The 27,305-nt window shown below is 48.1% G+C and overlaps 54 non-coding genes across 54 annotated transcripts; all 54 read left to right on the forward strand.

Moving 5' to 3' along the window:
- Positions 1 to 66: 66 nt before the first annotated feature.
- Positions 67 to 139, forward strand: Trnak-cuu (transfer RNA lysine (anticodon CUU)). The gene has a single exon. It is a non-coding gene; the product is annotated as a tRNA-Lys (tRNA).
- Positions 140 to 460: 321 nt separating this feature from the next.
- Positions 461 to 532, forward strand: Trnat-agu (transfer RNA threonine (anticodon AGU)). Its single transcript has one exon. It is a non-coding gene; the product is annotated as a tRNA-Thr (tRNA).
- Positions 533 to 1,083: 551 nt separating this feature from the next.
- Positions 1,084 to 1,156, forward strand: Trnar-ucg (transfer RNA arginine (anticodon UCG)). Its single transcript has one exon. It is a non-coding gene; the product is annotated as a tRNA-Arg (tRNA).
- A 439-nt stretch (positions 1,157 to 1,595) lies between these two features.
- Positions 1,596 to 1,668, forward strand: Trnak-cuu (transfer RNA lysine (anticodon CUU)). The gene has a single exon. It is a non-coding gene; the product is annotated as a tRNA-Lys (tRNA).
- A 321-nt stretch (positions 1,669 to 1,989) lies between these two features.
- On the forward strand, positions 1,990 to 2,061 carry Trnat-agu (transfer RNA threonine (anticodon AGU)). The gene has a single exon. It is a non-coding gene; the product is annotated as a tRNA-Thr (tRNA).
- A 536-nt stretch (positions 2,062 to 2,597) lies between these two features.
- Positions 2,598 to 2,670, forward strand: Trnar-ucg (transfer RNA arginine (anticodon UCG)). Its single transcript has one exon. It is a non-coding gene; the product is annotated as a tRNA-Arg (tRNA).
- Positions 2,671 to 3,109: 439 nt separating this feature from the next.
- On the forward strand, positions 3,110 to 3,182 carry Trnak-cuu (transfer RNA lysine (anticodon CUU)). Its single transcript has one exon. It is a non-coding gene; the product is annotated as a tRNA-Lys (tRNA).
- A 321-nt stretch (positions 3,183 to 3,503) lies between these two features.
- Trnat-agu (transfer RNA threonine (anticodon AGU)) lies at positions 3,504 to 3,575 on the forward strand. The gene has a single exon. It is a non-coding gene; the product is annotated as a tRNA-Thr (tRNA).
- A 536-nt stretch (positions 3,576 to 4,111) lies between these two features.
- On the forward strand, positions 4,112 to 4,184 carry Trnar-ucg (transfer RNA arginine (anticodon UCG)). The gene has a single exon. It is a non-coding gene; the product is annotated as a tRNA-Arg (tRNA).
- Positions 4,185 to 4,623: 439 nt separating this feature from the next.
- On the forward strand, positions 4,624 to 4,696 carry Trnak-cuu (transfer RNA lysine (anticodon CUU)). Its single transcript has one exon. It is a non-coding gene; the product is annotated as a tRNA-Lys (tRNA).
- Positions 4,697 to 5,017: 321 nt separating this feature from the next.
- Positions 5,018 to 5,089, forward strand: Trnat-agu (transfer RNA threonine (anticodon AGU)). The gene has a single exon. It is a non-coding gene; the product is annotated as a tRNA-Thr (tRNA).
- A 536-nt stretch (positions 5,090 to 5,625) lies between these two features.
- Trnar-ucg (transfer RNA arginine (anticodon UCG)) lies at positions 5,626 to 5,698 on the forward strand. The gene has a single exon. It is a non-coding gene; the product is annotated as a tRNA-Arg (tRNA).
- A 439-nt stretch (positions 5,699 to 6,137) lies between these two features.
- On the forward strand, positions 6,138 to 6,210 carry Trnak-cuu (transfer RNA lysine (anticodon CUU)). Its single transcript has one exon. It is a non-coding gene; the product is annotated as a tRNA-Lys (tRNA).
- A 321-nt stretch (positions 6,211 to 6,531) lies between these two features.
- Positions 6,532 to 6,603, forward strand: Trnat-agu (transfer RNA threonine (anticodon AGU)). The gene has a single exon. It is a non-coding gene; the product is annotated as a tRNA-Thr (tRNA).
- Positions 6,604 to 7,139: 536 nt separating this feature from the next.
- Positions 7,140 to 7,212, forward strand: Trnar-ucg (transfer RNA arginine (anticodon UCG)). The gene has a single exon. It is a non-coding gene; the product is annotated as a tRNA-Arg (tRNA).
- Positions 7,213 to 7,651: 439 nt separating this feature from the next.
- On the forward strand, positions 7,652 to 7,724 carry Trnak-cuu (transfer RNA lysine (anticodon CUU)). The gene has a single exon. It is a non-coding gene; the product is annotated as a tRNA-Lys (tRNA).
- Positions 7,725 to 8,045: 321 nt separating this feature from the next.
- On the forward strand, positions 8,046 to 8,117 carry Trnat-agu (transfer RNA threonine (anticodon AGU)). Its single transcript has one exon. It is a non-coding gene; the product is annotated as a tRNA-Thr (tRNA).
- A 536-nt stretch (positions 8,118 to 8,653) lies between these two features.
- On the forward strand, positions 8,654 to 8,726 carry Trnar-ucg (transfer RNA arginine (anticodon UCG)). Its single transcript has one exon. It is a non-coding gene; the product is annotated as a tRNA-Arg (tRNA).
- Positions 8,727 to 9,165: 439 nt separating this feature from the next.
- Trnak-cuu (transfer RNA lysine (anticodon CUU)) lies at positions 9,166 to 9,238 on the forward strand. The gene has a single exon. It is a non-coding gene; the product is annotated as a tRNA-Lys (tRNA).
- A 321-nt stretch (positions 9,239 to 9,559) lies between these two features.
- Positions 9,560 to 9,631, forward strand: Trnat-agu (transfer RNA threonine (anticodon AGU)). Its single transcript has one exon. It is a non-coding gene; the product is annotated as a tRNA-Thr (tRNA).
- Positions 9,632 to 10,167: 536 nt separating this feature from the next.
- Positions 10,168 to 10,240, forward strand: Trnar-ucg (transfer RNA arginine (anticodon UCG)). The gene has a single exon. It is a non-coding gene; the product is annotated as a tRNA-Arg (tRNA).
- A 439-nt stretch (positions 10,241 to 10,679) lies between these two features.
- On the forward strand, positions 10,680 to 10,752 carry Trnak-cuu (transfer RNA lysine (anticodon CUU)). The gene has a single exon. It is a non-coding gene; the product is annotated as a tRNA-Lys (tRNA).
- A 321-nt stretch (positions 10,753 to 11,073) lies between these two features.
- Trnat-agu (transfer RNA threonine (anticodon AGU)) lies at positions 11,074 to 11,145 on the forward strand. Its single transcript has one exon. It is a non-coding gene; the product is annotated as a tRNA-Thr (tRNA).
- A 536-nt stretch (positions 11,146 to 11,681) lies between these two features.
- On the forward strand, positions 11,682 to 11,754 carry Trnar-ucg (transfer RNA arginine (anticodon UCG)). The gene has a single exon. It is a non-coding gene; the product is annotated as a tRNA-Arg (tRNA).
- A 439-nt stretch (positions 11,755 to 12,193) lies between these two features.
- Trnak-cuu (transfer RNA lysine (anticodon CUU)) lies at positions 12,194 to 12,266 on the forward strand. Its single transcript has one exon. It is a non-coding gene; the product is annotated as a tRNA-Lys (tRNA).
- Positions 12,267 to 12,587: 321 nt separating this feature from the next.
- On the forward strand, positions 12,588 to 12,659 carry Trnat-agu (transfer RNA threonine (anticodon AGU)). Its single transcript has one exon. It is a non-coding gene; the product is annotated as a tRNA-Thr (tRNA).
- A 539-nt stretch (positions 12,660 to 13,198) lies between these two features.
- Positions 13,199 to 13,271, forward strand: Trnar-ucg (transfer RNA arginine (anticodon UCG)). Its single transcript has one exon. It is a non-coding gene; the product is annotated as a tRNA-Arg (tRNA).
- A 439-nt stretch (positions 13,272 to 13,710) lies between these two features.
- On the forward strand, positions 13,711 to 13,783 carry Trnak-cuu (transfer RNA lysine (anticodon CUU)). Its single transcript has one exon. It is a non-coding gene; the product is annotated as a tRNA-Lys (tRNA).
- A 321-nt stretch (positions 13,784 to 14,104) lies between these two features.
- Positions 14,105 to 14,176, forward strand: Trnat-agu (transfer RNA threonine (anticodon AGU)). Its single transcript has one exon. It is a non-coding gene; the product is annotated as a tRNA-Thr (tRNA).
- Positions 14,177 to 14,712: 536 nt separating this feature from the next.
- On the forward strand, positions 14,713 to 14,785 carry Trnar-ucg (transfer RNA arginine (anticodon UCG)). Its single transcript has one exon. It is a non-coding gene; the product is annotated as a tRNA-Arg (tRNA).
- A 439-nt stretch (positions 14,786 to 15,224) lies between these two features.
- Trnak-cuu (transfer RNA lysine (anticodon CUU)) lies at positions 15,225 to 15,297 on the forward strand. The gene has a single exon. It is a non-coding gene; the product is annotated as a tRNA-Lys (tRNA).
- A 321-nt stretch (positions 15,298 to 15,618) lies between these two features.
- Trnat-agu (transfer RNA threonine (anticodon AGU)) lies at positions 15,619 to 15,690 on the forward strand. Its single transcript has one exon. It is a non-coding gene; the product is annotated as a tRNA-Thr (tRNA).
- A 536-nt stretch (positions 15,691 to 16,226) lies between these two features.
- Positions 16,227 to 16,299, forward strand: Trnar-ucg (transfer RNA arginine (anticodon UCG)). Its single transcript has one exon. It is a non-coding gene; the product is annotated as a tRNA-Arg (tRNA).
- A 439-nt stretch (positions 16,300 to 16,738) lies between these two features.
- Trnak-cuu (transfer RNA lysine (anticodon CUU)) lies at positions 16,739 to 16,811 on the forward strand. The gene has a single exon. It is a non-coding gene; the product is annotated as a tRNA-Lys (tRNA).
- A 321-nt stretch (positions 16,812 to 17,132) lies between these two features.
- On the forward strand, positions 17,133 to 17,204 carry Trnat-agu (transfer RNA threonine (anticodon AGU)). The gene has a single exon. It is a non-coding gene; the product is annotated as a tRNA-Thr (tRNA).
- A 536-nt stretch (positions 17,205 to 17,740) lies between these two features.
- Trnar-ucg (transfer RNA arginine (anticodon UCG)) lies at positions 17,741 to 17,813 on the forward strand. The gene has a single exon. It is a non-coding gene; the product is annotated as a tRNA-Arg (tRNA).
- A 439-nt stretch (positions 17,814 to 18,252) lies between these two features.
- Trnak-cuu (transfer RNA lysine (anticodon CUU)) lies at positions 18,253 to 18,325 on the forward strand. The gene has a single exon. It is a non-coding gene; the product is annotated as a tRNA-Lys (tRNA).
- Positions 18,326 to 18,646: 321 nt separating this feature from the next.
- Positions 18,647 to 18,718, forward strand: Trnat-agu (transfer RNA threonine (anticodon AGU)). Its single transcript has one exon. It is a non-coding gene; the product is annotated as a tRNA-Thr (tRNA).
- Positions 18,719 to 19,254: 536 nt separating this feature from the next.
- On the forward strand, positions 19,255 to 19,327 carry Trnar-ucg (transfer RNA arginine (anticodon UCG)). Its single transcript has one exon. It is a non-coding gene; the product is annotated as a tRNA-Arg (tRNA).
- A 439-nt stretch (positions 19,328 to 19,766) lies between these two features.
- On the forward strand, positions 19,767 to 19,839 carry Trnak-cuu (transfer RNA lysine (anticodon CUU)). Its single transcript has one exon. It is a non-coding gene; the product is annotated as a tRNA-Lys (tRNA).
- A 321-nt stretch (positions 19,840 to 20,160) lies between these two features.
- On the forward strand, positions 20,161 to 20,232 carry Trnat-agu (transfer RNA threonine (anticodon AGU)). The gene has a single exon. It is a non-coding gene; the product is annotated as a tRNA-Thr (tRNA).
- A 536-nt stretch (positions 20,233 to 20,768) lies between these two features.
- Positions 20,769 to 20,841, forward strand: Trnar-ucg (transfer RNA arginine (anticodon UCG)). Its single transcript has one exon. It is a non-coding gene; the product is annotated as a tRNA-Arg (tRNA).
- A 439-nt stretch (positions 20,842 to 21,280) lies between these two features.
- Trnak-cuu (transfer RNA lysine (anticodon CUU)) lies at positions 21,281 to 21,353 on the forward strand. The gene has a single exon. It is a non-coding gene; the product is annotated as a tRNA-Lys (tRNA).
- A 321-nt stretch (positions 21,354 to 21,674) lies between these two features.
- On the forward strand, positions 21,675 to 21,746 carry Trnat-agu (transfer RNA threonine (anticodon AGU)). The gene has a single exon. It is a non-coding gene; the product is annotated as a tRNA-Thr (tRNA).
- Positions 21,747 to 22,282: 536 nt separating this feature from the next.
- Trnar-ucg (transfer RNA arginine (anticodon UCG)) lies at positions 22,283 to 22,355 on the forward strand. The gene has a single exon. It is a non-coding gene; the product is annotated as a tRNA-Arg (tRNA).
- Positions 22,356 to 22,794: 439 nt separating this feature from the next.
- Positions 22,795 to 22,867, forward strand: Trnak-cuu (transfer RNA lysine (anticodon CUU)). Its single transcript has one exon. It is a non-coding gene; the product is annotated as a tRNA-Lys (tRNA).
- Positions 22,868 to 23,188: 321 nt separating this feature from the next.
- On the forward strand, positions 23,189 to 23,260 carry Trnat-agu (transfer RNA threonine (anticodon AGU)). The gene has a single exon. It is a non-coding gene; the product is annotated as a tRNA-Thr (tRNA).
- A 536-nt stretch (positions 23,261 to 23,796) lies between these two features.
- Positions 23,797 to 23,869, forward strand: Trnar-ucg (transfer RNA arginine (anticodon UCG)). Its single transcript has one exon. It is a non-coding gene; the product is annotated as a tRNA-Arg (tRNA).
- A 439-nt stretch (positions 23,870 to 24,308) lies between these two features.
- On the forward strand, positions 24,309 to 24,381 carry Trnak-cuu (transfer RNA lysine (anticodon CUU)). The gene has a single exon. It is a non-coding gene; the product is annotated as a tRNA-Lys (tRNA).
- Positions 24,382 to 24,702: 321 nt separating this feature from the next.
- On the forward strand, positions 24,703 to 24,774 carry Trnat-agu (transfer RNA threonine (anticodon AGU)). Its single transcript has one exon. It is a non-coding gene; the product is annotated as a tRNA-Thr (tRNA).
- A 536-nt stretch (positions 24,775 to 25,310) lies between these two features.
- Positions 25,311 to 25,383, forward strand: Trnar-ucg (transfer RNA arginine (anticodon UCG)). Its single transcript has one exon. It is a non-coding gene; the product is annotated as a tRNA-Arg (tRNA).
- A 439-nt stretch (positions 25,384 to 25,822) lies between these two features.
- Positions 25,823 to 25,895, forward strand: Trnak-cuu (transfer RNA lysine (anticodon CUU)). The gene has a single exon. It is a non-coding gene; the product is annotated as a tRNA-Lys (tRNA).
- Positions 25,896 to 26,216: 321 nt separating this feature from the next.
- Trnat-agu (transfer RNA threonine (anticodon AGU)) lies at positions 26,217 to 26,288 on the forward strand. Its single transcript has one exon. It is a non-coding gene; the product is annotated as a tRNA-Thr (tRNA).
- A 536-nt stretch (positions 26,289 to 26,824) lies between these two features.
- On the forward strand, positions 26,825 to 26,897 carry Trnar-ucg (transfer RNA arginine (anticodon UCG)). Its single transcript has one exon. It is a non-coding gene; the product is annotated as a tRNA-Arg (tRNA).
- The last annotated feature ends 408 nt before the right edge of the window (positions 26,898 to 27,305 follow it).

A 27,305-nucleotide genomic window follows, 5' to 3' on the forward strand; every position in this document is an offset into this window, starting at 1 on the left:
AAAGGATCTTCCATAGATGGTCGCAGGTCCCATCAGTATTGTATGGCTCGTAAAGCATTGTGTGGAGCCCGGCTAGCTCAGTCGGTAGAGCATGAGACTCTTAATCTCAGGGTCGTGGGTTCGAGCCCCACGCTGGGCGGCGCAAAATTTTGTGTCTACGCGGATGCAACCTGCGCCCCTCTCGTGAGCCTTGCGTAACGAACGTAACGGGTTACGACGATGCCTAGCTTCGTATGAATATCAGAGGAATGGTATTTGAAGCTGAAAGTAACTCTGAAATGAAATAAATGTGTTGTTTTGGAATTTTAGGTGTACATCGATATCGTGTGAGATGTGTAGGAAAGCAGCAGCTGTGCTAACTAAATGCAAATAATGGTCGCTAATGCGGTGCGTTTCCAGCTGAAGATCTCCGATTCACTAGTCCATAAGAACAAAGTACCCGAAAAGCGCGCTAGGAGGCGCCTCCTTAGCTCAGTGGCAGAGCGCTGGTCTAGTAAACCAGAGGTCGTGAGTTCGATCCTCACAGGAGGCAAATGAATTTTGTAAAAGCCCCTCCCACCGTGGCCCTTTCGAAAAAAGCGGTCAAGGATAAAACAAATTATAAATGGGTGCGGTATTTAAGAAATGCTCTCGCAAATGAATAGTGCGAATGGTGCTATTAAAGTAGGCACCAGAAACTGCTGCTTTTGGGAGTCTCCGGAGAATGCCGACGTGAAATACTTAGTTCTTGTGATGTATTTTCTACCCCTGATACAGACCCTCGCGGCTGTCGTCGTCGTCGTCGTCGTCGTCGTCGGCGCCGCCGCCGCTTTGGTAATAGCGGCAACTCGCCATTGTATCTCATAGGGTGAGGTACCTTCTGCAACCGACTGAGATGGCACTAAGCGATTGAAGCTGATTTGCACGCTCTTGTTTGATGAGCGTCATAAGGGCTTGAATGTAACTTGCGATGGGACACAGCAAGAAGTAGCGTCGCATTTTTAGTACTGAAATTGGAGAATTGCGTCAAAGATGGTAAATTCATTCCGGGAAGTGCACAAATGGCGGTAATGAGGTGTGTTTGGGGAAGCGTATTGCGCCAGTGACCGTGTGGCCTAATGGATAAGGCGTCGGACTTCGGATCCGAAGATTGCAGGTTCGAATCCTGTCACGGTCGAGTTTTTCCAGTTCTGCAAAAGATGCATGCTGTTTTACTGTGTTGTTTGAGTACTACAAAACTAGTTGAAAGTTGCCGCTGTCCGCTTCCTGGCTGCAAACCGGCGTCTACCTGAAGCTCAAGCAAGACAAGGGTGATCTGTAGCGAAATTTTCGGCACAGAGCCGTTCAGGAGAGTTTTTGTTGGAACTACTGCGTCTGATTCAGGGCCCAAGAGCTACGCCACAGGCGTCTGCGCACAGTCGAGCATGTGTGTTGAATAATGGTGCTGATAGCCACGTATCATTTGAAGCAGATTTGATGCCTTTCGGAGACAATTTTTCATTGAATGGGATTGTAGCTCATTTGTGGCAGCAGGAGATAAGCTGTAGTCAAAAGGATCTTCCATAGATGGTCGCAGGTCCCATCAGTATTGTATGGCTCGTAAAGCATTGTGTGGAGCCCGGCTAGCTCAGTCGGTAGAGCATGAGACTCTTAATCTCAGGGTCGTGGGTTCGAGCCCCACGCTGGGCGGCGCAAAATTTTGTGTCTACGCGGATGCAACCTGCGCCCCTCTCGTGAGCCTTGCGTAACGAACGTAACGGGTTACGACGATGCCTAGCTTCGTATGAATATCAGAGGAATGGTATTTGAAGCTGAAAGTAACTCTGAAATGAAATAAATGTGTTGTTTTGGAATTTTAGGTGTACATCGATATCGTGTGAGATGTGTAGGAAAGCAGCAGCTGTGCTAACTAAATGCAAATAATGGTCGCTAATGCGGTGCGTTTCCAGCTGAAGATCTCCGATTCACTAGTCCATAAGAACAAAGTACCCGAAAAGCGCGCTAGGAGGCGCCTCCTTAGCTCAGTGGCAGAGCGCTGGTCTAGTAAACCAGAGGTCGTGAGTTCGATCCTCACAGGAGGCAAATGAATTTTGTAAAAGCCCCTCCCACCGTGGCCCTTTCGAAAAAAGCGGTCAAGGATAAAACAAATTATAAATGGGTGCGGTATTTAAGAAATGCTCTCGCAAATGAATAGTGCGAATGGTGCTATTAAAGTAGGCACCAGAAACTGCTGCTTTTGGGAGTCTCCGGAGAATGCCGACGTGAAATACTTAGTTCTTGTGATGTATTTTCTACCCCTGATACAGACCCTCGCGGCTGTCGTCGTCGTCGGCGCCGCCGCCGCTTTGGTAATAGCGGCAACTCGCCATTGTATCTCATAGGGTGAGGTACCTTCTGCAACCGACTGAGATGGCACTAAGCGATTGAAGCTGATTTGCACGCTCTTGTTTGATGAGCGTCATAAGGGCTTGAATGTAACTTGCGATGGGACACAGCAAGAAGTAGCGTCGCATTTTTAGTACTGAAATTGGAGAATTGCGTCAAAGATGGTAAATTCATTCCGGGAAGTGCACAAATGGCGGTAATGAGGTGTGTTTGGGGAAGCGTATTGCGCCAGTGACCGTGTGGCCTAATGGATAAGGCGTCGGACTTCGGATCCGAAGATTGCAGGTTCGAATCCTGTCACGGTCGAGTTTTTCCAGTTCTGCAAAAGATGCATGCTGTTTTACTGTGTTGTTTGAGTACTACAAAACTAGTTGAAAGTTGCCGCTGTCCGCTTCCTGGCTGCAAACCGGCGTCTACCTGAAGCTCAAGCAAGACAAGGGTGATCTGTAGCGAAATTTTCGGCACAGAGCCGTTCAGGAGAGTTTTTGTTGGAACTACTGCGTCTGATTCAGGGCCCAAGAGCTACGCCACAGGCGTCTGCGCACAGTCGAGCATGTGTGTTGAATAATGGTGCTGATAGCCACGTATCATTTGAAGCAGATTTGATGCCTTTCGGAGACAATTTTTCATTGAATGGGATTGTAGCTCATTTGTGGCAGCAGGAGATAAGCTGTAGTCAAAAGGATCTTCCATAGATGGTCGCAGGTCCCATCAGTATTGTATGGCTCGTAAAGCATTGTGTGGAGCCCGGCTAGCTCAGTCGGTAGAGCATGAGACTCTTAATCTCAGGGTCGTGGGTTCGAGCCCCACGCTGGGCGGCGCAAAATTTTGTGTCTACGCGGATGCAACCTGCGCCCCTCTCGTGAGCCTTGCGTAACGAACGTAACGGGTTACGACGATGCCTAGCTTCGTATGAATATCAGAGGAATGGTATTTGAAGCTGAAAGTAACTCTGAAATGAAATAAATGTGTTGTTTTGGAATTTTAGGTGTACATCGATATCGTGTGAGATGTGTAGGAAAGCAGCAGCTGTGCTAACTAAATGCAAATAATGGTCGCTAATGCGGTGCGTTTCCAGCTGAAGATCTCCGATTCACTAGTCCATAAGAACAAAGTACCCGAAAAGCGCGCTAGGAGGCGCCTCCTTAGCTCAGTGGCAGAGCGCTGGTCTAGTAAACCAGAGGTCGTGAGTTCGATCCTCACAGGAGGCAAATGAATTTTGTAAAAGCCCCTCCCACCGTGGCCCTTTCGAAAAAAGCGGTCAAGGATAAAACAAATTATAAATGGGTGCGGTATTTAAGAAATGCTCTCGCAAATGAATAGTGCGAATGGTGCTATTAAAGTAGGCACCAGAAACTGCTGCTTTTGGGAGTCTCCGGAGAATGCCGACGTGAAATACTTAGTTCTTGTGATGTATTTTCTACCCCTGATACAGACCCTCGCGGCTGTCGTCGTCGTCGGCGCCGCCGCTGCTTTGGTAATAGCGGCAACTCGCCATTGTATCTCATAGGGTGAGGTACCTTCTGCAACCGACTGAGATGGCACTAAGCGATTGAAGCTGATTTGCACGCTCTTGTTTGATGAGCGTCATAAGGGCTTGAATGTAACTTGCGATGGGACACAGCAAGAAGTAGCGTCGCATTTTTAGTACTGAAATTGGAGAATTGCGTCAAAGATGGTAAATTCATTCCGGGAAGTGCACAAATGGCGGTAATGAGGTGTGTTTGGGGAAGCGTATTGCGCCAGTGACCGTGTGGCCTAATGGATAAGGCGTCGGACTTCGGATCCGAAGATTGCAGGTTCGAATCCTGTCACGGTCGAGTTTTTCCAGTTCTGCAAAAGATGCATGCTGTTTTACTGTGTTGTTTGAGTACTACAAAACTAGTTGAAAGTTGCCGCTGTCCGCTTCCTGGCTGCAAACCGGCGTCTACCTGAAGCTCAAGCAAGACAAGGGTGATCTGTAGCGAAATTTTCGGCACAGAGCCGTTCAGGAGAGTTTTTGTTGGAACTACTGCGTCTGATTCAGGGCCCAAGAGCTACGCCACAGGCGTCTGCGCACAGTCGAGCATGTGTGTTGAATAATGGTGCTGATAGCCACGTATCATTTGAAGCAGATTTGATGCCTTTCGGAGACAATTTTTCATTGAATGGGATTGTAGCTCATTTGTGGCAGCAGGAGATAAGCTGTAGTCAAAAGGATCTTCCATAGATGGTCGCAGGTCCCATCAGTATTGTATGGCTCGTAAAGCATTGTGTGGAGCCCGGCTAGCTCAGTCGGTAGAGCATGAGACTCTTAATCTCAGGGTCGTGGGTTCGAGCCCCACGCTGGGCGGCGCAAAATTTTGTGTCTACGCGGATGCAACCTGCGCCCCTCTCGTGAGCCTTGCGTAACGAACGTAACGGGTTACGACGATGCCTAGCTTCGTATGAATATCAGAGGAATGGTATTTGAAGCTGAAAGTAACTCTGAAATGAAATAAATGTGTTGTTTTGGAATTTTAGGTGTACATCGATATCGTGTGAGATGTGTAGGAAAGCAGCAGCTGTGCTAACTAAATGCAAATAATGGTCGCTAATGCGGTGCGTTTCCAGCTGAAGATCTCCGATTCACTAGTCCATAAGAACAAAGTACCCGAAAAGCGCGCTAGGAGGCGCCTCCTTAGCTCAGTGGCAGAGCGCTGGTCTAGTAAACCAGAGGTCGTGAGTTCGATCCTCACAGGAGGCAAATGAATTTAGTAAAAGCCCCTCCCACCGTGGCCCTTTCGAAAAAAGCGGTCAAGGATAAAACAAATTATAAATGGGTGCGGTATTTAAGAAATGCTCTCGCAAATGAATAGTGCGAATGGTGCTATTAAAGTAGGCACCAGAAACTGCTGCTTTTGGGAGTCTCCGGAGAATGCCGACGTGAAATACTTAGTTCTTGTGATGTATTTTCTACCCCTGATACAGACCCTCGCGGCTGTCGTCGTCGTCGGCGCCGCCGCCGCTTTGGTAATAGCGGCAACTCGCCATTGTATCTCATAGGGTGAGGTACCTTCTGCAACCGACTGAGATGGCACTAAGCGATTGAAGCTGATTTGCACGCTCTTGTTTGATGAGCGTCATAAGGGCTTGAATGTAACTTGCGATGGGACACAGCAAGAAGTAGCGTCGCATTTTTAGTACTGAAATTGGAGAATTGCGTCAAAGATGGTAAATTCATTCCGGGAAGTGCACAAATGGCGGTAATGAGGTGTGTTTGGGGAAGCGTATTGCGCCAGTGACCGTGTGGCCTAATGGATAAGGCGTCGGACTTCGGATCCGAAGATTGCAGGTTCGAATCCTGTCACGGTCGAGTTTTTCCAGTTCTGCAAAAGATGCATGCTGTTTTACTGTGTTGTTTGAGTACTACAAAACTAGTTGAAAGTTGCCGCTGTCCGCTTCCTGGCTGCAAACCGGCGTCTACCTGAAGCTCAAGCAAGACAAGGGTGATCTGTAGCGAAATTTTCGGCACAGAGCCGTTCAGGAGAGTTTTTGTTGGAACTACTGCGTCTGATTCAGGGCCCAAGAGCTACGCCACAGGCGTCTGCGCACAGTCGAGCATGTGTGTTGAATAATGGTGCTGATAGCCACGTATCATTTGAAGCAGATTTGATGCCTTTCGGAGACAATTTTTCATTGAATGGGATTGTAGCTCATTTGTGGCAGCAGGAGATAAGCTGTAGTCAAAAGGATCTTCCATAGATGGTCGCAGGTCCCATCAGTATTGTATGGCTCGTAAAGCATTGTGTGGAGCCCGGCTAGCTCAGTCGGTAGAGCATGAGACTCTTAATCTCAGGGTCGTGGGTTCGAGCCCCACGCTGGGCGGCGCAAAATTTTGTGTCTACGCGGATGCAACCTGCGCCCCTCTCGTGAGCCTTGCGTAACGAACGTAACGGGTTACGACGATGCCTAGCTTCGTATGAATATCAGAGGAATGGTATTTGAAGCTGAAAGTAACTCTGAAATGAAATAAATGTGTTGTTTTGGAATTTTAGGTGTACATCGATATCGTGTGAGATGTGTAGGAAAGCAGCAGCTGTGCTAACTAAATGCAAATAATGGTCGCTAATGCGGTGCGTTTCCAGCTGAAGATCTCCGATTCACTAGTCCATAAGAACAAAGTACCCGAAAAGCGCGCTAGGAGGCGCCTCCTTAGCTCAGTGGCAGAGTGCTGGTCTAGTAAACCAGAGGTCGTGAGTTCGATCCTCACAGGAGGCAAATGAATTTTGTAAAAGCCCCTCCCACCGTGGCCCTTTCGAAAAAAGCGGTCAAGGATAAAACAAATTATAAATGGGTGCGGTATTTAAGAAATGCTCTCGCAAATGAATAGTGCGAATGGTGCTATTAAAGTAGGCACCAGAAACTGCTGCTTTTGGGAGTCTCCGGAGAATGCCGACGTGAAATACTTAGTTCTTGTGATGTATTTTCTACCCCTGATACAGACCCTCGCGGCTGTCGTCGTCGTCGGCGCCGCCGCCGCTTTGGTAATAGCGGCAACTCGCCATTGTATCTCATAGGGTGAGGTACCTTCTGCAACCGACTGAGATGGCACTAAGCGATTGAAGCTGATTTGCACGCTCTTGTTTGATGAGCGTCATAAGGGCTTGAATGTAACTTGCGATGGGACACAGCAAGAAGTAGCGTCGCATTTTTAGTACTGAAATTGGAGAATTGCGTCAAAGATGGTAAATTCATTCCGGGAAGTGCACAAATGGCGGTAATGAGGTGTGTTTGGGGAAGCGTATTGCGCCAGTGACCGTGTGGCCTAATGGATAAGGCGTCGGACTTCGGATCCGAAGATTGCAGGTTCGAATCCTGTCACGGTCGAGTTTTTCCAGTTCTGCAAAAGATGCATGCTGTTTTACTGTGTTGTTTGAGTACTACAAAACTAGTTGAAAGTTGCTGCTGTCCGCTTCCTGGCTGCAAACCGGCGTCTACCTGAAGCTCAAGCAAGACAAGGGTGATCTGTAGCGAAATTTTCGGCACAGAGCCGTTCAGGAGAGTTTTTGTTGGAACTACTGCGTCTGATTCAGGGCCCAAGAGCTACGCCACAGGCGTCTGCGCACAGTCGAGCATGTGTGTTGAATAATGGTGCTGATAGCCACGTATCATTTGAAGCAGATTTGATGCCTTTCGGAGACAATTTTTCATTGAATGGGATTGTAGCTCATTTGTGGCAGCAGGAGATAAGCTGTAGTCAAAAGGATCTTCCATAGATGGTCGCAGGTCCCATCAGTATTGTATGGCTCGTAAAGCATTGTGTGGAGCCCGGCTAGCTCAGTCGGTAGAGCATGAGACTCTTAATCTCAGGGTCGTGGGTTCGAGCCCCACGCTGGGCGGCGCAAAATTTTGTGTCTACGCGGATGCAACCTGCGCCCCTCTCGTGAGCCTTGCGTAACGAACGTAACGGGTTACGACGATGCCTAGCTTCGTATGAATATCAGAGGAATGGTATTTGAAGCTGAAAGTAACTCTGAAATGAAATAAATGTGTTGTTTTGGAATTTTAGGTGTACATCGATATCGTGTGAGATGTGTAGGAAAGCAGCAGCTGTGCTAACTAAATGCAAATAATGGTCGCTAATGCGGTGCGTTTCCAGCTGAAGATCTCCGATTCACTAGTCCATAAGAACAAAGTACCCGAAAAGCGCGCTAGGAGGCGCCTCCTTAGCTCAGTGGCAGAGCGCTGGTCTAGTAAACCAGAGGTCGTGAGTTCGATCCTCACAGGAGGCAAATGAATTTTGTAAAAGCCCCTCCCACCGTGGCCCTTTCGAAAAAAGCGGTCAAGGATAAAACAAATTATAAATGGGTGCGGTATTTAAGAAATGCTCTCGCAAATGAATAGTGCGAATGGTGCTATTAAAGTAGGCACCAGAAACTGCTGCTTTTGGGAGTCTCCGGAGAATGCCGACGTGAAATACTTAGTTCTTGTGATGTATTTTCTACCCCTGATACAGACCCTCGCGGCTGTCGTCGTCGTCGGCGCCGCCGCCGCTTTGGTAATAGCGGCAACTCGCCATTGTATCTCATAGGGTGAGGTACCTTCTGCAACCGACTGAGATGGCACTAAGCGATTGAAGCTGATTTGCACGCTCTTGTTTGATGAGCGTCATAAGGGCTTGAATGTAACTTGCGATGGGACACAGCAAGAAGTAGCGTCGCATTTTTAGTACTGAAATTGGAGAATTGCGTCAAAGATGGTAAATTCATTCCGGGAAGTGCACAAATGGCGGTAATGAGGTGTGTTTGGGGAAGCGTATTGCGCCAGTGACCGTGTGGCCTAATGGATAAGGCGTCGGACTTCGGATCCGAAGATTGCAGGTTCGAATCCTGTCACGGTCGAGTTTTTCCAGTTCTGCAAAAGATGCATGCTGTTTTACTGTGTTGTTTGAGTACTACAAAACTAGTTGAAAGTTGCCGCTGTCCGCTTCCTGGCTGCAAACCGGCGTCTACCTGAAGCTCAAGCAAGACAAGGGTGATCTGTAGCGAAATTTTCGGCACAGAGCCGTTCAGGAGAGTTTTTGTTGGAACTACTGCGTCTGATTCAGGGCCCAAGAGCTACGCCACAGGCGTCTGCGCACAGTCGAGCATGTGTGTTGAATAATGGTGCTGATAGCCACGTATCATTTGAAGCAGATTTGATGCCTTTCGGAGACAATTTTTCATTGAATGGGATTGTAGCTCATTTGTGGCAGCAGGAGATAAGCTGTAGTCAAAAGGATCTTCCATAGATGGTCGCAGGTCCCATCAGTATTGTATGGCTCGTAAAGCATTGTGTGGAGCCCGGCTAGCTCAGTCGGTAGAGCATGAGACTCTTAATCTCAGGGTCGTGGGTTCGAGCCCCACGCTGGGCGGCGCAAAATTTTGTGTCTACGCGGATGCAACCTGCGCCCCTCTCGTGAGCCTTGCGTAACGAACGTAACGGGTTACGACGATGCCTAGCTTCGTATGAATATCAGAGGAATGGTATTTGAAGCTGAAAGTAACTCTGAAATGAAATAAATGTGTTGTTTTGGAATTTTAGGTGTACATCGATATCGTGTGAGATGTGTAGGAAAGCAGCAGCTGTGCTAACTAAATGCAAATAATGGTCGCTAATGCGGTGCGTTTCCAGCTGAAGATCTCCGATTCACTAGTCCATAAGAACAAAGTACCCGAAAAGCGCGCTAGGAGGCGCCTCCTTAGCTCAGTGGCAGAGTGCTGGTCTAGTAAACCAGAGGTCGTGAGTTCGATCCTCACAGGAGGCAAATGAATTTTGTAAAAGCCCCTCCCACCGTGGCCCTTTCGAAAAAAGCGGTCAAGGATAAAACAAATTATAAATGGGTGCGGTATTTAAGAAATGCTCTCGCAAATGAATAGTGCGAATGGTGCTATTAAAGTAGGCACCAGAAACTGCTGCTTTTGGGAGTCTCCGGAGAATGCCGACGTGAAATACTTAGTTCTTGTGATGTATTTTCTACCCCTGATACAGACCCTCGCGGCTGTCGTCGTCGTCGGCGCCGCCGCCGCTTTGGTAATAGCGGCAACTCGCCATTGTATCTCATAGGGTGAGGTACCTTCTGCAACCGACTGAGATGGCACTAAGCGATTGAAGCTGATTTGCACGCTCTTGTTTGATGAGCGTCATAAGGGCTTGAATGTAACTTGCGATGGGACACAGCAAGAAGTAGCGTCGCATTTTTAGTACTGAAATTGGAGAATTGCGTCAAAGATGGTAAATTCATTCCGGGAAGTGCACAAATGGCGGTAATGAGGTGTGTTTGGGGAAGCGTATTGCGCCAGTGACCGTGTGGCCTAATGGATAAGGCGTCGGACTTCGGATCCGAAGATTGCAGGTTCGAATCCTGTCACGGTCGAGTTTTTCCAGTTCTGCAAAAGATGCATGCTGTTTTACTGTGTTGTTTGAGTACTACAAAACTAGTTGAAAGTTGCTGCTGTCCGCTTCCTGGCTGCAAACCGGCGTCTACCTGAAGCTCAAGCAAGACAAGGGTGATCTGTAGCGAAATTTTCGGCACAGAGCCGTTCAGGAGAGTTTTTGTTGGAACTACTGCGTCTGATTCAGGGCCCAAGAGCTACGCCACAGGCGTCTGCGCACAGTCGAGCATGTGTGTTGAATAATGGTGCTGATAGCCACGTATCATTTGAAGCAGATTTGATGCCTTTCGGAGACAATTTTTCATTGAATGGGATTGTAGCTCATTTGTGGCAGCAGGAGATAAGCTGTAGTCAAAAGGATCTTCCATAGATGGTCGCAGGTCCCATCAGTATTGTATGGCTCGTAAAGCATTGTGTGGAGCCCGGCTAGCTCAGTCGGTAGAGCATGAGACTCTTAATCTCAGGGTCGTGGGTTCGAGCCCCACGCTGGGCGGCGCAAAATTTTGTGTCTACGCGGATGCAACCTGCGCCCCTCTCGTGAGCCTTGCGTAACGAACGTAACGGGTTACGACGATGCCTAGCTTCGTATGAATATCAGAGGAATGGTATTTGAAGCTGAAAGTAACTCTGAAATGAAATAAATGTGTTGTTTTGGAATTTTAGGTGTACATCGATATCGTGTGAGATGTGTAGGAAAGCAGCAGCTGTGCTAACTAAATGCAAATAATGGTCGCTAATGCGGTGCGTTTCCAGCTGAAGATCTCCGATTCACTAGTCCATAAGAACAAAGTACCCGAAAAGCGCGCTAGGAGGCGCCTCCTTAGCTCAGTGGCAGAGCGCTGGTCTAGTAAACCAGAGGTCGTGAGTTCGATCCTCACAGGAGGCAAATGAATTTTGTAAAAGCCCCTCCCACCGTGGCCCTTTCGAAAAAAGCGGTCAAGGATAAAACAAATTATAAATGGGTGCGGTATTTAAGAAATGCTCTCGCAAATGAATAGTGCGAATGGTGCTATTAAAGTAGGCACCAGAAACTGCTGCTTTTGGGAGTCTCCGGAGAATGCCGACGTGAAATACTTAGTTCTTGTGATGTATTTTCTACCCCTGATACAGACCCTCGCGGCTGTCGTCGTCGTCGGCGCCGCCGCCGCTTTGGTAATAGCGGCAACTCGCCATTGTATCTCATAGGGTGAGGTACCTTCTGCAACCGACTGAGATGGCACTAAGCGATTGAAGCTGATTTGCACGCTCTTGTTTGATGAGCGTCATAAGGGCTTGAATGTAACTTGCGATGGGACACAGCAAGAAGTAGCGTCGCATTTTTAGTACTGAAATTGGAGAATTGCGTCAAAGATGGTAAATTCATTCCGGGAAGTGCACAAATGGCGGTAATGAGGTGTGTTTGGGGAAGCGTATTGCGCCAGTGACCGTGTGGCCTAATGGATAAGGCGTCGGACTTCGGATCCGAAGATTGCAGGTTCGAATCCTGTCACGGTCGAGTTTTTCCAGTTCTGCAAAAGATGCATGCTGTTTTACTGTGTTGTTTGAGTACTACAAAACTAGTTGAAAGTTGCTGCTGTCCGCTTCCTGGCTGCAAACCGGCGTCTACCTGAAGCTCAAGCAAGACAAGGGTGATCTGTAGCGAAATTTTCGGCACAGAGCCGTTCAGGAGAGTTTTTGTTGGAACTACTGCGTCTGATTCAGGGCCCAAGAGCTACGCCACAGGCGTCTGCGCACAGTCGAGCATGTGTGTTGAATAATGGTGCTGATAGCCACGTATCATTTGAAGCAGATTTGATGCCTTTCGGAGACAATTTTTCATTGAATGGGATTGTAGCTCATTTGTGGCAGCAGGAGATAAGCTGTAGTCAAAAGGATCTTCCATAGATGGTCGCAGGTCCCATCAGTATTGTATGGCTCGTAAAGCATTGTGTGGAGCCCGGCTAGCTCAGTCGGTAGAGCATGAGACTCTTAATCTCAGGGTCGTGGGTTCGAGCCCCACGCTGGGCGGCGCAAAATTTTGTGTCTACGCGGATGCAACCTGCGCCCCTCTCGTGAGCCTTGCGTAACGAACGTAACGGGTTACGACGATGCCTAGCTTCGTATGAATATCAGAGGAATGGTATTTGAAGCTGAAAGTAACTCTGAAATGAAATAAATGTGTTGTTTTGGAATTTTAGGTGTACATCGATATCGTGTGAGATGTGTAGGAAAGCAGCAGCTGTGCTAACTAAATGCAAATAATGGTCGCTAATGCGGTGCGTTTCCAGCTGAAGATCTCCGATTCACTAGTCCATAAGAACAAAGTACCCGAAAAGCGCGCTAGGAGGCGCCTCCTTAGCTCAGTGGCAGAGCGCTGGTCTAGTAAACCAGAGGTCGTGAGTTCGATCCTCACAGGAGGCAAATGAATTTTGTAAAAGCCCCTCCCACCGTGGCCCTTTCGAAAAAAGCGGTCAAGGATAAAACAAATTATAAATGGGTGCGGTATTTAAGAAATGCTCTCGCAAATGAATAGTGCGAATGGTGCTATTAAAGTAGGCACCAGAAACTGCTGCTTTTGGGAGTCTCCGGAGAATGCCGACGTGAAATACTTAGTTCTTGTAATGTATTTTCTACCCCTGATACAGACCCTCGCGGCTGTCGTCGTCGTCGTCGGCGCCGCCGCCGCTTTGGTAATAGCGGCAACTCGCCATTGTATCTCATAGGGTGAGGTACCTTCTGCAACCGACTGAGATGGCACTAAGCGATTGAAGCTGATTTGCACGCTCTTGTTTGATGAGCGTCATAAGGGCTTGAATGTAACTTGCGATGGGACACAGCAAGAAGTAGCGTCGCATTTTTAGTACTGAAATTGGAGAATTGCGTCAAAGATGGTAAATTCATTCCGGGAAGTGCACAAATGGCGGTAATGAGGTGTGTTTGGGGAAGCGTATTGCGCCAGTGACCGTGTGGCCTAATGGATAAGGCGTCGGACTTCGGATCCGAAGATTGCAGGTTCGAATCCTGTCACGGTCGAGTTTTTCCAGTTCTGCAAAAGATGCATGCTGTTTTACTGTGTTGTTTGAGTACTACAAAACTAGTTGAAAGTTGCTGCTGTCCGCTTCCTGGCTGCAAACCGGCGTCTACCTGAAGCTCAAGCAAGACAAGGGTGATGTGTAGCGAAATTTTCGGCACAGAGCCGTTCAGGAGAGTTTTTGTTGGAACTACTGCGTCTGATTCAGGGCCCAAGAGCTACGCCACAGGCGTCTGCGCACAGTCGAGCATGTGTGTTGAATAATGGTGCTGATAGCCACGTATCATTTGAAGCAGATTTGATGCCTTTCGGAGACAATTTTTCATTGAATGGGATTGTAGCTCATTTGTGGCAGCAGGAGATAAGCTGTAGTCAAAAGGATCTTCCATAGATGGTCGCAGGTCCCATCAGTATTGTATGGCTCGTAAAGCATTGTGTGGAGCCCGGCTAGCTCAGTCGGTAGAGCATGAGACTCTTAATCTCAGGGTCGTGGGTTCGAGCCCCACGCTGGGCGGCGCAAAATTTTGTGTCTACGCGGATGCAACCTGCGCCCCTCTCGTGAGCCTTGCGTAACGAACGTAACGGGTTACGACGATGCCTAGCTTCGTATGAATATCAGAGGAATGGTATTTGAAGCTGAAAGTAACTCTGAAATGAAATAAATGTGTTGTTTTGGAATTTTAGGTGTACATCGATATCGTGTGAGATGTGTAGGAAAGCAGCAGCTGTGCTAACTAAATGCAAATAATGGTCGCTAATGCGGTGCGTTTCCAGCTGAAGATCTCCGATTCACTAGTCCATAAGAACAAAGTACCCGAAAAGCGCGCTAGGAGGCGCCTCCTTAGCTCAGTGGCAGAGCGCTGGTCTAGTAAACCAGAGGTCGTGAGTTCGATCCTCACAGGAGGCAAATGAATTTTGTAAAAGCCCCTCCCACCGTGGCCCTTTCGAAAAAAGCGGTCAAGGATAAAACAAATTATAAATGGGTGCGGTATTTAAGAAATGCTCTCGCAAATGAATAGTGCGAATGGTGCTATTAAAGTAGGCACCAGAAACTGCTGCTTTTGGGAGTCTCCGGAGAATGCCGACGTGAAATACTTAGTTCTTGTGATGTATTTTCTACCCCTGATACAGACCCTCGCGGCTGTCGTCGTCGTCGGCGCCGCCGCCGCTTTGGTAATAGCGGCAACTCGCCATTGTATCTCATAGGGTGAGGTACCTTCTGCAACCGACTGAGATGGCACTAAGCGATTGAAGCTGATTTGCACGCTCTTGTTTGATGAGCGTCATAAGGGCTTGAATGTAACTTGCGATGGGACACAGCAAGAAGTAGCGTCGCATTTTTAGTACTGAAATTGGAGAATTGCGTCAAAGATGGTAAATTCATTCCGGGAAGTGCACAAATGGCGGTAATGAGGTGTGTTTGGGGAAGCGTATTGCGCCAGTGACCGTGTGGCCTAATGGATAAGGCGTCGGACTTCGGATCCGAAGATTGCAGGTTCGAATCCTGTCACGGTCGAGTTTTTCCAGTTCTGCAAAAGATGCATGCTGTTTTACTGTGTTGTTTGAGTACTACAAAACTAGTTGAAAGTTGCTGCTGTCCGCTTCCTGGCTGCAAACCGGCGTCTACCTGAAGCTCAAGCAAGACAAGGGTGATCTGTAGCGAAATTTTCGGCACAGAGCCGTTCAGGAGAGTTTTTGTTGGAACTACTGCGTCTGATTCAGGGCCCAAGAGCTACGCCACAGGCGTCTGCGCACAGTCGAGCATGTGTGTTGAATAATGGTGCTGATAGCCACGTATCATTTGAAGCAGATTTGATGCCTTTCGGAGACAATTTTTCATTGAATGGGATTGTAGCTCATTTGTGGCAGCAGGAGATAAGCTGTAGTCAAAAGGATCTTCCATAGATGGTCGCAGGTCCCATCAGTATTGTATGGCTCGTAAAGCATTGTGTGGAGCCCGGCTAGCTCAGTCGGTAGAGCATGAGACTCTTAATCTCAGGGTCGTGGGTTCGAGCCCCACGCTGGGCGGCGCAAAATTTTGTGTCTACGCGGATGCAACCTGCGCCCCTCTCGTGAGCCTTGCGTAACGAACGTAACGGGTTACGACGATGCCTAGCTTCGTATGAATATCAGAGGAATGGTATTTGAAGCTGAAAGTAACTCTGAAATGAAATAAATGTGTTGTTTTGGAATTTTAGGTGTACATCGATATCGTGTGAGATGTGTAGGAAAGCAGCAGCTGTGCTAACTAAATGCAAATAATGGTCGCTAATGCGGTGCGTTTCCAGCTGAAGATCTCCGATTCACTAGTCCATAAGAACAAAGTACCCGAAAAGCGCGCTAGGAGGCGCCTCCTTAGCTCAGTGGCAGAGCGCTGGTCTAGTAAACCAGAGGTCGTGAGTTCGATCCTCACAGGAGGCAAATGAATTTTGTAAAAGCCCCTCCCACCGTGGCCCTTTCGAAAAAAGCGGTCAAGGATAAAACAAATTATAAATGGGTGCGGTATTTAAGAAATGCTCTCGCAAATGAATAGTGCGAATGGTGCTATTAAAGTAGGCACCAGAAACTGCTGCTTTTGGGAGTCTCCGGAGAATGCCGACGTGAAATACTTAGTTCTTGTGATGTATTTTCTACCCCTGATACAGACCCTCGCGGCTGTCGTCGTCGTCGGCGCCGCCGCCGCTTTGGTAATAGCGGCAACTCGCCATTGTATCTCATAGGGTGAGGTACCTTCTGCAACCGACTGAGATGGCACTAAGCGATTGAAGCTGATTTGCACGCTCTTGTTTGATGAGCGTCATAAGGGCTTGAATGTAACTTGCGATGGGACACAGCAAGAAGTAGCGTCGCATTTTTAGTACTGAAATTGGAGAATTGCGTCAAAGATGGTAAATTCATTCCGGGAAGTGCACAAATGGCGGTAATGAGGTGTGTTTGGGGAAGCGTATTGCGCCAGTGACCGTGTGGCCTAATGGATAAGGCGTCGGACTTCGGATCCGAAGATTGCAGGTTCGAATCCTGTCACGGTCGAGTTTTTCCAGTTCTGCAAAAGATGCATGCTGTTTTACTGTGTTGTTTGAGTACTACAAAACTAGTTGAAAGTTGCCGCTGTCCGCTTCCTGGCTGCAAACCGGCGTCTACCTGAAGCTCAAGCAAGACAAGGGTGATCTGTAGCGAAATTTTCGGCACAGAGCCGTTCAGGAGAGTTTTTGTTGGAACTACTGCGTCTGATTCAGGGCCCAAGAGCTACGCCACAGGCGTCTGCGCACAGTCGAGCATGTGTGTTGAATAATGGTGCTGATAGCCACGTATCATTTGAAGCAGATTTGATGCCTTTCGGAGACAATTTTTCATTGAATGGGATTGTAGCTCATTTGTGGCAGCAGGAGATAAGCTGTAGTCAAAAGGATCTTCCATAGATGGTCGCAGGTCCCATCAGTATTGTATGGCTCGTAAAGCATTGTGTGGAGCCCGGCTAGCTCAGTCGGTAGAGCATGAGACTCTTAATCTCAGGGTCGTGGGTTCGAGCCCCACGCTGGGCGGCGCAAAATTTTGTGTCTACGCGGATGCAACCTGCGCCCCTCTCGTGAGCCTTGCGTAACGAACGTAACGGGTTACGACGATGCCTAGCTTCGTATGAATATCAGAGGAATGGTATTTGAAGCTGAAAGTAACTCTGAAATGAAATAAATGTGTTGTTTTGGAATTTTAGGTGTACATCGATATCGTGTGAGATGTGTAGGAAAGCAGCAGCTGTGCTAACTAAATGCAAATAATGGTCGCTAATGCGGTGCGTTTCCAGCTGAAGATCTCCGATTCACTAGTCCATAAGAACAAAGTACCCGAAAAGCGCGCTAGGAGGCGCCTCCTTAGCTCAGTGGCAGAGCGCTGGTCTAGTAAACCAGAGGTCGTGAGTTCGATCCTCACAGGAGGCAAATGAATTTTGTAAAAGCCCCTCCCACCGTGGCCCTTTCGAAAAAAGCGGTCAAGGATAAAACAAATTATAAATGGGTGCGGTATTTAAGAAATGCTCTCGCAAATGAATAGTGCGAATGGTGCTATTAAAGTAGGCACCAGAAACTGCTGCTTTTGGGAGTCTCCGGAGAATGCCGACGTGAAATACTTAGTTCTTGTGATGTATTTTCTACCCCTGATACAGACCCTCGCGGCTGTCGTCGTCGTCGGCGCCGCCGCCGCTTTGGTAATAGCGGCAACTCGCCATTGTATCTCATAGGGTGAGGTACCTTCTGCAACCGACTGAGATGGCACTAAGCGATTGAAGCTGATTTGCACGCTCTTGTTTGATGAGCGTCATAAGGGCTTGAATGTAACTTGCGATGGGACACAGCAAGAAGTAGCGTCGCATTTTTAGTACTGAAATTGGAGAATTGCGTCAAAGATGGTAAATTCATTCCGGGAAGTGCACAAATGGCGGTAATGAGGTGTGTTTGGGGAAGCGTATTGCGCCAGTGACCGTGTGGCCTAATGGATAAGGCGTCGGACTTCGGATCCGAAGATTGCAGGTTCGAATCCTGTCACGGTCGAGTTTTTCCAGTTCTGCAAAAGATGCATGCTGTTTTACTGTGTTGTTTGAGTACTACAAAACTAGTTGAAAGTTGCCGCTGTCCGCTTCCTGGCTGCAAACCGGCGTCTACCTGAAGCTCAAGCAAGACAAGGGTGATCTGTAGCGAAATTTTCGGCACAGAGCCGTTCAGGAGAGTTTTTGTTGGAACTACTGCGTCTGATTCAGGGCCCAAGAGCTACGCCACAGGCGTCTGCGCACAGTCGAGCATGTGTGTTGAATAATGGTGCTGATAGCCACGTATCATTTGAAGCAGATTTGATGCCTTTCGGAGACAATTTTTCATTGAATGGGATTGTAGCTCATTTGTGGCAGCAGGAGATAAGCTGTAGTCAAAAGGATCTTCCATAGATGGTCGCAGGTCCCATCAGTATTGTATGGCTCGTAAAGCATTGTGTGGAGCCCGGCTAGCTCAGTCGGTAGAGCATGAGACTCTTAATCTCAGGGTCGTGGGTTCGAGCCCCACGCTGGGCGGCGCAAAATTTTGTGTCTACGCGGATGCAACCTGCGCCCCTCTCGTGAGCCTTGCGTAACGAACGTAACGGGTTACGACGATGCCTAGCTTCGTATGAATATCAGAGGAATGGTATTTGAAGCTGAAAGTAACTCTGAAATGAAATAAATGTGTTGTTTTGGAATTTTAGGTGTACATCGATATCGTGTGAGATGTGTAGGAAAGCAGCAGCTGTGCTAACTAAATGCAAATAATGGTCGCTAATGCGGTGCGTTTCCAGCTGAAGATCTCCGATTCACTAGTCCATAAGAACAAAGTACCCGAAAAGCGCGCTAGGAGGCGCCTCCTTAGCTCAGTGGCAGAGCGCTGGTCTAGTAAACCAGAGGTCGTGAGTTCGATCCTCACAGGAGGCAAATGAATTTTGTAAAAGCCCCTCCCACCGTGGCCCTTTCGAAAAAAGCGGTCAAGGATAAAACAAATTATAAATGGGTGCGGTATTTAAGAAATGCTCTCGCAAATGAATAGTGCGAATGGTGCTATTAAAGTAGGCAACAGAAACTGCTGCTTTTGGGAGTCTCCGGAGAATGCCGACGTGAAATACTTAGTTCTTGTGATGTATTTTCTACCCCTGATACAGACCCTCGCGGCTGTCGTCGTCGTCGGCGCCGCCGCCGCTTTGGTAATAGCGGCAACTCGCCATTGTATCTCATAGGGTGAGGTACCTTCTGCAACCGACTGAGATGGCACTAAGCGATTGAAGCTGATTTGCACGCTCTTGTTTGATGAGCGTCATAAGGGCTTGAATGTAACTTGCGATGGGACACAGCAAGAAGTAGCGTCGCATTTTTAGTACTGAAATTGGAGAATTGCGTCAAAGATGGTAAATTCATTCCGGGAAGTGCACAAATGGCGGTAATGAGGTGTGTTTGGGGAAGCGTATTGCGCCAGTGACCGTGTGGCCTAATGGATAAGGCGTCGGACTTCGGATCCGAAGATTGCAGGTTCGAATCCTGTCACGGTCGAGTTTTTCCAGTTCTGCAAAAGATGCATGCTGTTTTACTGTGTTGTTTGAGTACTACAAAACTAGTTGAAAGTTGCCGCTGTCCGCTTCCTGGCTGCAAACCGGCGTCTACCTGAAGCTCAAGCAAGACAAGGGTGATCTGTAGCGAAATTTTCGGCACAGAGCCGTTCAGGAGAGTTTTTGTTGGAACTACTGCGTCTGATTCAGGGCCCAAGAGCTACGCCACAGGCGTCTGCGCACAGTCGAGCATGTGTGTTGAATAATGGTGCTGATAGCCACGTATCATTTGAAGCAGATTTGATGCCTTTCGGAGACAATTTTTCATTGAATGGGATTGTAGCTCATTTGTGGCAGCAGGAGATAAGCTGTAGTCAAAAGGATCTTCCATAGATGGTCGCAGGTCCCATCAGTATTGTATGGCTCGTAAAGCATTGTGTGGAGCCCGGCTAGCTCAGTCGGTAGAGCATGAGACTCTTAATCTCAGGGTCGTGGGTTCGAGCCCCACGCTGGGCGGCGCAAAATTTTGTGTCTACGCGGATGCAACCTGCGCCCCTCTCGTGAGCCTTGCGTAACGAACGTAACGGGTTACGACGATGCCTAGCTTCGTATGAATATCAGAGGAATGGTATTTGAAGCTGAAAGTAACTCTGAAATGAAATAAATGTGTTGTTTTGGAATTTTAGGTGTACATCGATATCGTGTGAGATGTGTAGGAAAGCAGCAGCTGTGCTAACTAAATGCAAATAATGGTCGCTAATGCGGTGCGTTTCCAGCTGAAGATCTCCGATTCACTAGTCCATAAGAACAAAGTACCCGAAAAGCGCGCTAGGAGGCGCCTCCTTAGCTCAGTGGCAGAGCGCTGGTCTAGTAAACCAGAGGTCGTGAGTTCGATCCTCACAGGAGGCAAATGAATTTTGTAAAAGCCCCTCCCACCGTGGCCCTTTCGAAAAAAGCGGTCAAGGATAAAACAAATTATAAATGGGTGCGGTATTTAAGAAATGCTCTCGCAAATGAATAGTGCGAATGGTGCTATTAAAGTAGGCACCAGAAACTGCTGCTTTTGGGAGTCTCCGGAGAATGCCGACGTGAAATACTTAGTTCTTGTGATGTATTTTCTACCCCTGATACAGACCCTCGCGGCTGTCGTCGTCGTCGGCGCCGCCGCCGCTTTGGTAATAGCGGCAACTCGCCATTGTATCTCATAGGGTGAGGTACCTTCTGCAACCGACTGAGATGGCACTAAGCGATTGAAGCTGATTTGCACGCTCTTGTTTGATGAGCGTCATAAGGGCTTGAATGTAACTTGCGATGGGACACAGCAAGAAGTAGCGTCGCATTTTTAGTACTGAAATTGGAGAATTGCGTCAAAGATGGTAAATTCATTCCGGGAAGTGCACAAATGGCGGTAATGAGGTGTGTTTGGGGAAGCGTATTGCGCCAGTGACCGTGTGGCCTAATGGATAAGGCGTCGGACTTCGGATCCGAAGATTGCAGGTTCGAATCCTGTCACGGTCGAGTTTTTCCAGTTCTGCAAAAGATGCATGCTGTTTTACTGTGTTGTTTGAGTACTACAAAACTAGTTGAAAGTTGCCGCTGTCCGCTTCCTGGCTGCAAACCGGCGTCTACCTGAAGCTCAAGCAAGACAAGGGTGATCTGTAGCGAAATTTTCGGCACAGAGCCGTTCAGGAGAGTTTTTGTTGGAACTACTGCGTCTGATTCAGGGCCCAAGAGCTACGCCACAGGCGTCTGCGCACAGTCGAGCATGTGTGTTGAATAATGGTGCTGATAGCCACGTATCATTTGAAGCAGATTTGATGCCTTTCGGAGACAATTTTTCATTGAATGGGATTGTAGCTCATTTGTGGCAGCAGGAGATAAGCTGTAGTCAAAAGGATCTTCCATAGATGGTCGCAGGTCCCATCAGTATTGTATGGCTCGTAAAGCATTGTGTGGAGCCCGGCTAGCTCAGTCGGTAGAGCATGAGACTCTTAATCTCAGGGTCGTGGGTTCGAGCCCCACGCTGGGCGGCGCAAAATTTTGTGTCTACGCGGATGCAACCTGCGCCCCTCTCGTGAGCCTTGCGTAACGAACGTAACGGGTTACGACGATGCCTAGCTTCGTATGAATATCAGAGGAATGGTATTTGAAGCTGAAAGTAACTCTGAAATGAAATAAATGTGTTGTTTTGGAATTTTAGGTGTACATCGATATCGTGTGAGATGTGTAGGAAAGCAGCAGCTGTGCTAACTAAATGCAAATAATGGTCGCTAATGCGGTGCGTTTCCAGCTGAAGATCTCCGATTCACTAGTCCATAAGAACAAAGTACCCGAAAAGCGCGCTAGGAGGCGCCTCCTTAGCTCAGTGGCAGAGCGCTGGTCTAGTAAACCAGAGGTCGTGAGTTCGATCCTCACAGGAGGCAAATGAATTTTGTAAAAGCCCCTCCCACCGTGGCCCTTTCGAAAAAAGCGGTCAAGGATAAAACAAATTATAAATGGGTGCGGTATTTAAGAAATGCTCTCGCAAATGAATAGTGCGAATGGTGCTATTAAAGTAGGCACCAGAAACTGCTGCTTTTGGGAGTCTCCGGAGAATGCCGACGTGAAATACTTAGTTCTTGTGATGTATTTTCTACCCCTGATACAGACCCTCGCGGCTGTCGTCGTCGTCGGCGCCGCCGCCGCTTTGGTAATAGCGGCAACTCGCCATTGTATCTCATAGGGTGAGGTACCTTCTGCAACCGACTGAGATGGCACTAAGCGATTGAAGCTGATTTGCACGCTCTTGTTTGATGAGCGTCATAAGGGCTTGAATGTAACTTGCGATGGGACACAGCAAGAAGTAGCGTCGCATTTTTAGTACTGAAATTGGAGAATTGCGTCAAAGATGGTAAATTCATTCCGGGAAGTGCACAAATGGCGGTAATGAGGTGTGTTTGGGGAAGCGTATTGCGCCAGTGACCGTGTGGCCTAATGGATAAGGCGTCGGACTTCGGATCCGAAGATTGCAGGTTCGAATCCTGTCACGGTCGAGTTTTTCCAGTTCTGCAAAAGATGCATGCTGTTTTACTGTGTTGTTTGAGTACTACAAAACTAGTTGAAAGTTGCCGCTGTCCGCTTCCTGGCTGCAAACCGGCGTCTACCTGAAGCTCAAGCAAGACAAGGGTGATGTGTAGCGAAATTTTCGGCACAGAGCCGTTCAGGAGAGTTTTTGTTGGAACTACTGCGTCTGATTCAGGGCCCAAGAGCTACGCCACAGGCGTCTGCGCACAGTCGAGCATGTGTGTTGAATAATGGTGCTGATAGCCACGTATCATTTGAAGCAGATTTGATGCCTTTCGGAGACAATTTTTCATTGAATGGGATTGTAGCTCATTTGTGGCAGCAGGAGATAAGCTGTAGTCAAAAGGATCTTCCATAGATGGTCGCAGGTCCCATCAGTATTGTATGGCTCGTAAAGCATTGTGTGGAGCCCGGCTAGCTCAGTCGGTAGAGCATGAGACTCTTAATCTCAGGGTCGTGGGTTCGAGCCCCACGCTGGGCGGCGCAAAATTTTGTGTCTACGCGGATGCAACCTGCGCCCCTCTCGTGAGCCTTGCGTAACGAACGTAACGGGTTACGACGATGCCTAGCTTCGTATGAATATCAGAGGAATGGTATTTGAAGCTGAAAGTAACTCTGAAATGAAATAAATGTGTTGTTTTGGAATTTTAGGTGTACATCGATATCGTGTGAGATGTGTAGGAAAGCAGCAGCTGTGCTAACTAAATGCAAATAATGGTCGCTAATGCGGTGCGTTTCCAGCTGAAGATCTCCGATTCACTAGTCCATAAGAACAAAGTACCCGAAAAGCGCGCTAGGAGGCGCCTCCTTAGCTCAGTGGCAGAGCGCTGGTCTAGTAAACCAGAGGTCGTGAGTTCGATCCTCACAGGAGGCAAATGAATTTTGTAAAAGCCCCTCCCACCGTGGCCCTTTCGAAAAAAGCGGTCAAGGATAAAACAAATTATAAATGGGTGCGGTATTTAAGAAATGCTCTCGCAAATGAATAGTGCGAATGGTGCTATTAAAGTAGGCACCAGAAACTGCTGCTTTTGGGAGTCTCCGGAGAATGCCGACGTGAAATACTTAGTTCTTGTGATGTATTTTCTACCCCTGATACAGACCCTCGCGGCTGTCGTCGTCGTCGGCGCCGCCGCCGCTTTGGTAATAGCGGCAACTCGCCATTGTATCTCATAGGGTGAGGTACCTTCTGCAACCGACTGAGATGGCACTAAGCGATTGAAGCTGATTTGCACGCTCTTGTTTGATGAGCGTCATAAGGGCTTGAATGTAACTTGCGATGGGACACAGCAAGAAGTAGCGTCGCATTTTTAGTACTGAAATTGGAGAATTGCGTCAAAGATGGTAAATTCATTCCGGGAAGTGCACAAATGGCGGTAATGAGGTGTGTTTGGGGAAGCGTATTGCGCCAGTGACCGTGTGGCCTAATGGATAAGGCGTCGGACTTCGGATCCGAAGATTGCAGGTTCGAATCCTGTCACGGTCGAGTTTTTCCAGTTCTGCAAAAGATGCATGCTGTTTTACTGTGTTGTTTGAGTACTACAAAACTAGTTGAAAGTTGCCGCTGTCCGCTTCCTGGCTGCAAACCGGCGTCTACCTGAAGCTCAAGCAAGACAAGGGTGATCTGTAGCGAAATTTTCGGCACAGAGCCGTTCAGGAGAGTTTTTGTTGGAACTACTGCGTCTGATTCAGGGCCCAAGAGCTACGCCACAGGCGTCTGCGCACAGTCGAGCATGTGTGTTGAATAATGGTGCTGATAGCCACGTATCATTTGAAGCAGATTTGATGCCTTTCGGAGACAATTTTTCATTGAATGGGATTGTAGCTCATTTGTGGCAGCAGGAGATAAGCTGTAGTCAAAAGGATCTTCCATAGATGGTCGCAGGTCCCATCAGTATTGTATGGCTCGTAAAGCATTGTGTGGAGCCCGGCTAGCTCAGTCGGTAGAGCATGAGACTCTTAATCTCAGGGTCGTGGGTTCGAGCCCCACGCTGGGCGGCGCAAAATTTTGTGTCTACGCGGATGCAACCTGCGCCCCTCTCGTGAGCCTTGCGTAACGAACGTAACGGGTTACGACGATGCCTAGCTTCGTATGAATATCAGAGGAATGGTATTTGAAGCTGAAAGTAACTCTGAAATGAAATAAATGTGTTGTTTTGGAATTTTAGGTGTACATCGATATCGTGTGAGATGTGTAGGAAAGCAGCAGCTGTGCTAACTAAATGCAAATAATGGTCGCTAATGCGGTGCGTTTCCAGCTGAAGATCTCCGATTCACTAGTCCATAAGAACAAAGTACCCGAAAAGCGCGCTAGGAGGCGCCTCCTTAGCTCAGTGGCAGAGCGCTGGTCTAGTAAACCAGAGGTCGTGAGTTCGATCCTCACAGGAGGCAAATGAATTTTGTAAAAGCCCCTCCCACCGTGGCCCTTTCGAAAAAAGCGGTCAAGGATAAAACAAATTATAAATGGGTGCGGTATTTAAGAAATGCTCTCGCAAATGAATAGTGCGAATGGTGCTATTAAAGTAGGCACCAGAAACTGCTGCTTTTGGGAGTCTCCGGAGAATGCCGACGTGAAATACTTAGTTCTTGTGATGTATTTTCTACCCCTGATACAGACCCTCGCGGCTGTCGTCGTCGTCGGCGCCGCCGCCGCTTTGGTAATAGCGGCAACTCGCCATTGTATCTCATAGGGTGAGGTACCTTCTGCAACCGACTGAGATGGCACTAAGCGATTGAAGCTGATTTGCACGCTCTTGTTTGATGAGCGTCATAAGGGCTTGAATGTAACTTGCGATGGGACACAGCAAGAAGTAGCGTCGCATTTTTAGTACTGAAATTGGAGAATTGCGTCAAAGATGGTAAATTCATTCCGGGAAGTGCACAAATGGCGGTAATGAGGTGTGTTTGGGGAAGCGTATTGCGCCAGTGACCGTGTGGCCTAATGGATAAGGCGTCGGACTTCGGATCCGAAGATTGCAGGTTCGAATCCTGTCACGGTCGAGTTTTTCCAGTTCTGCAAAAGATGCATGCTGTTTTACTGTGTTGTTTGAGTACTACAAAACTAGTTGAAAGTTGCCGCTGTCCGCTTCCTGGCTGCAAACCGGCGTCTACCTGAAGCTCAAGCAAGACAAGGGTGATCTGTAGCGAAATTTTCGGCACAGAGCCGTTCAGGAGAGTTTTTGTTGGAACTACTGCGTCTGATTCAGGGCCCAAGAGCTACGCCACAGGCGTCTGCGCACAGTCGAGCATGTGTGTTGAATAATGGTGCTGATAGCCACGTATCATTTGAAGCAGATTTGATGCCTTTCGGAGACAATTTTTCATTGAATGGGATTGTAGCTCATTTGTGGCAGCAGGAGATAAGCTGTAGTCAAAAGGATCTTCCATAGATGGTCGCAGGTCCCATCAGTATTGTATGGCTCGTAAAGCATTGTGTGGAGCCCGGCTAGCTCAGTCGGTAGAGCATGAGACTCTTAATCTCAGGGTCGTGGGTTCGAGCCCCACGCTGGGCGGCGCAAAATTTTGTGTCTACGCGGATGCAACCTGCGCCCCTCTCGTGAGCCTTGCGTAACGAACGTAACGGGTTACGACGATGCCTAGCTTCGTATGAATATCAGAGGAATGGTATTTGAAGCTGAAAGTAACTCTGAAATGAAATAAATGTGTTGTTTTGGAATTTTAGGTGTACATCGATATCGTGTGAGATGTGTAGGAAAGCAGCAGCTGTGCTAACTAAATGCAAATAATGGTCGCTAATGCGGTGCGTTTCCAGCTGAAGATCTCCGATTCACTAGTCCATAAGAACAAAGTACCCGAAAAGCGCGCTAGGAGGCGCCTCCTTAGCTCAGTGGCAGAGCGCTGGTCTAGTAAACCAGAGGTCGTGAGTTCGATCCTCACAGGAGGCAAATGAATTTTGTAAAAGCCCCTCCCACCGTGGCCCTTTCGAAAAAAGCGGTCAAGGATAAAACAAATTATAAATGGGTGCGGTATTTAAGAAATGCTCTCGCAAATGAATAGTGCGAATGGTGCTATTAAAGTAGGCACCAGAAACTGCTGCTTTTGGGAGTCTCCGGAGAATGCCGACGTGAAATACTTAGTTCTTGTGATGTATTTTCTACCCCTGATACAGACCCTCGCGGCTGTCGTCGTCGTCGGCGCCGCCGCCGCTTTGGTAATAGCGGCAACTCGCCATTGTATCTCATAGGGTGAGGTACCTTCTGCAACCGACTGAGATGGCACTAAGCGATTGAAGCTGATTTGCACGCTCTTGTTTGATGAGCGTCATAAGGGCTTGAATGTAACTTGCGATGGGACACAGCAAGAAGTAGCGTCGCATTTTTAGTACTGAAATTGGAGAATTGCGTCAAAGATGGTAAATTCATTCCGGGAAGTGCACAAATGGCGGTAATGAGGTGTGTTTGGGGAAGCGTATTGCGCCAGTGACCGTGTGGCCTAATGGATAAGGCGTCGGACTTCGGATCCGAAGATTGCAGGTTCGAATCCTGTCACGGTCGAGTTTTTCCAGTTCTGCAAAAGATGCATGCTGTTTTACTGTGTTGTTTGAGTACTACAAAACTAGTTGAAAGTTGCCGCTGTCCGCTTCCTGGCTGCAAACCGGCGTCTACCTGAAGCTCAAGCAAGACAAGGGTGATGTGTAGCGAAATTTTCGGCACAGAGCCGTTCAGGAGAGTTTTTGTTGGAACTACTGCGTCTGATTCAGGGCCCAAGAGCTACGCCACAGGCGTCTGCGCACAGTCGAGCATGTGTGTTGAATAATGGTGCTGATAGCCACGTATCATTTGAAGCAGATTTGATGCCTTTCGGAGACAATTTTTCATTGAATGGGATTGTAGCTCATTTGTGGCAGCAGGAGATAAGCTGTAGTCAAAAGGATCTTCCATAGATGGTCGCAGGTCCCATCA

The sequence above is a fragment of the Schistocerca nitens genome, chromosome 8, assembly GCF_023898315.1.
Source record: "Schistocerca nitens isolate TAMUIC-IGC-003100 chromosome 8, iqSchNite1.1, whole genome shotgun sequence".
Classification (NCBI taxonomy): Eukaryota; Metazoa; Arthropoda; class Insecta; order Orthoptera; family Acrididae; genus Schistocerca; species Schistocerca nitens.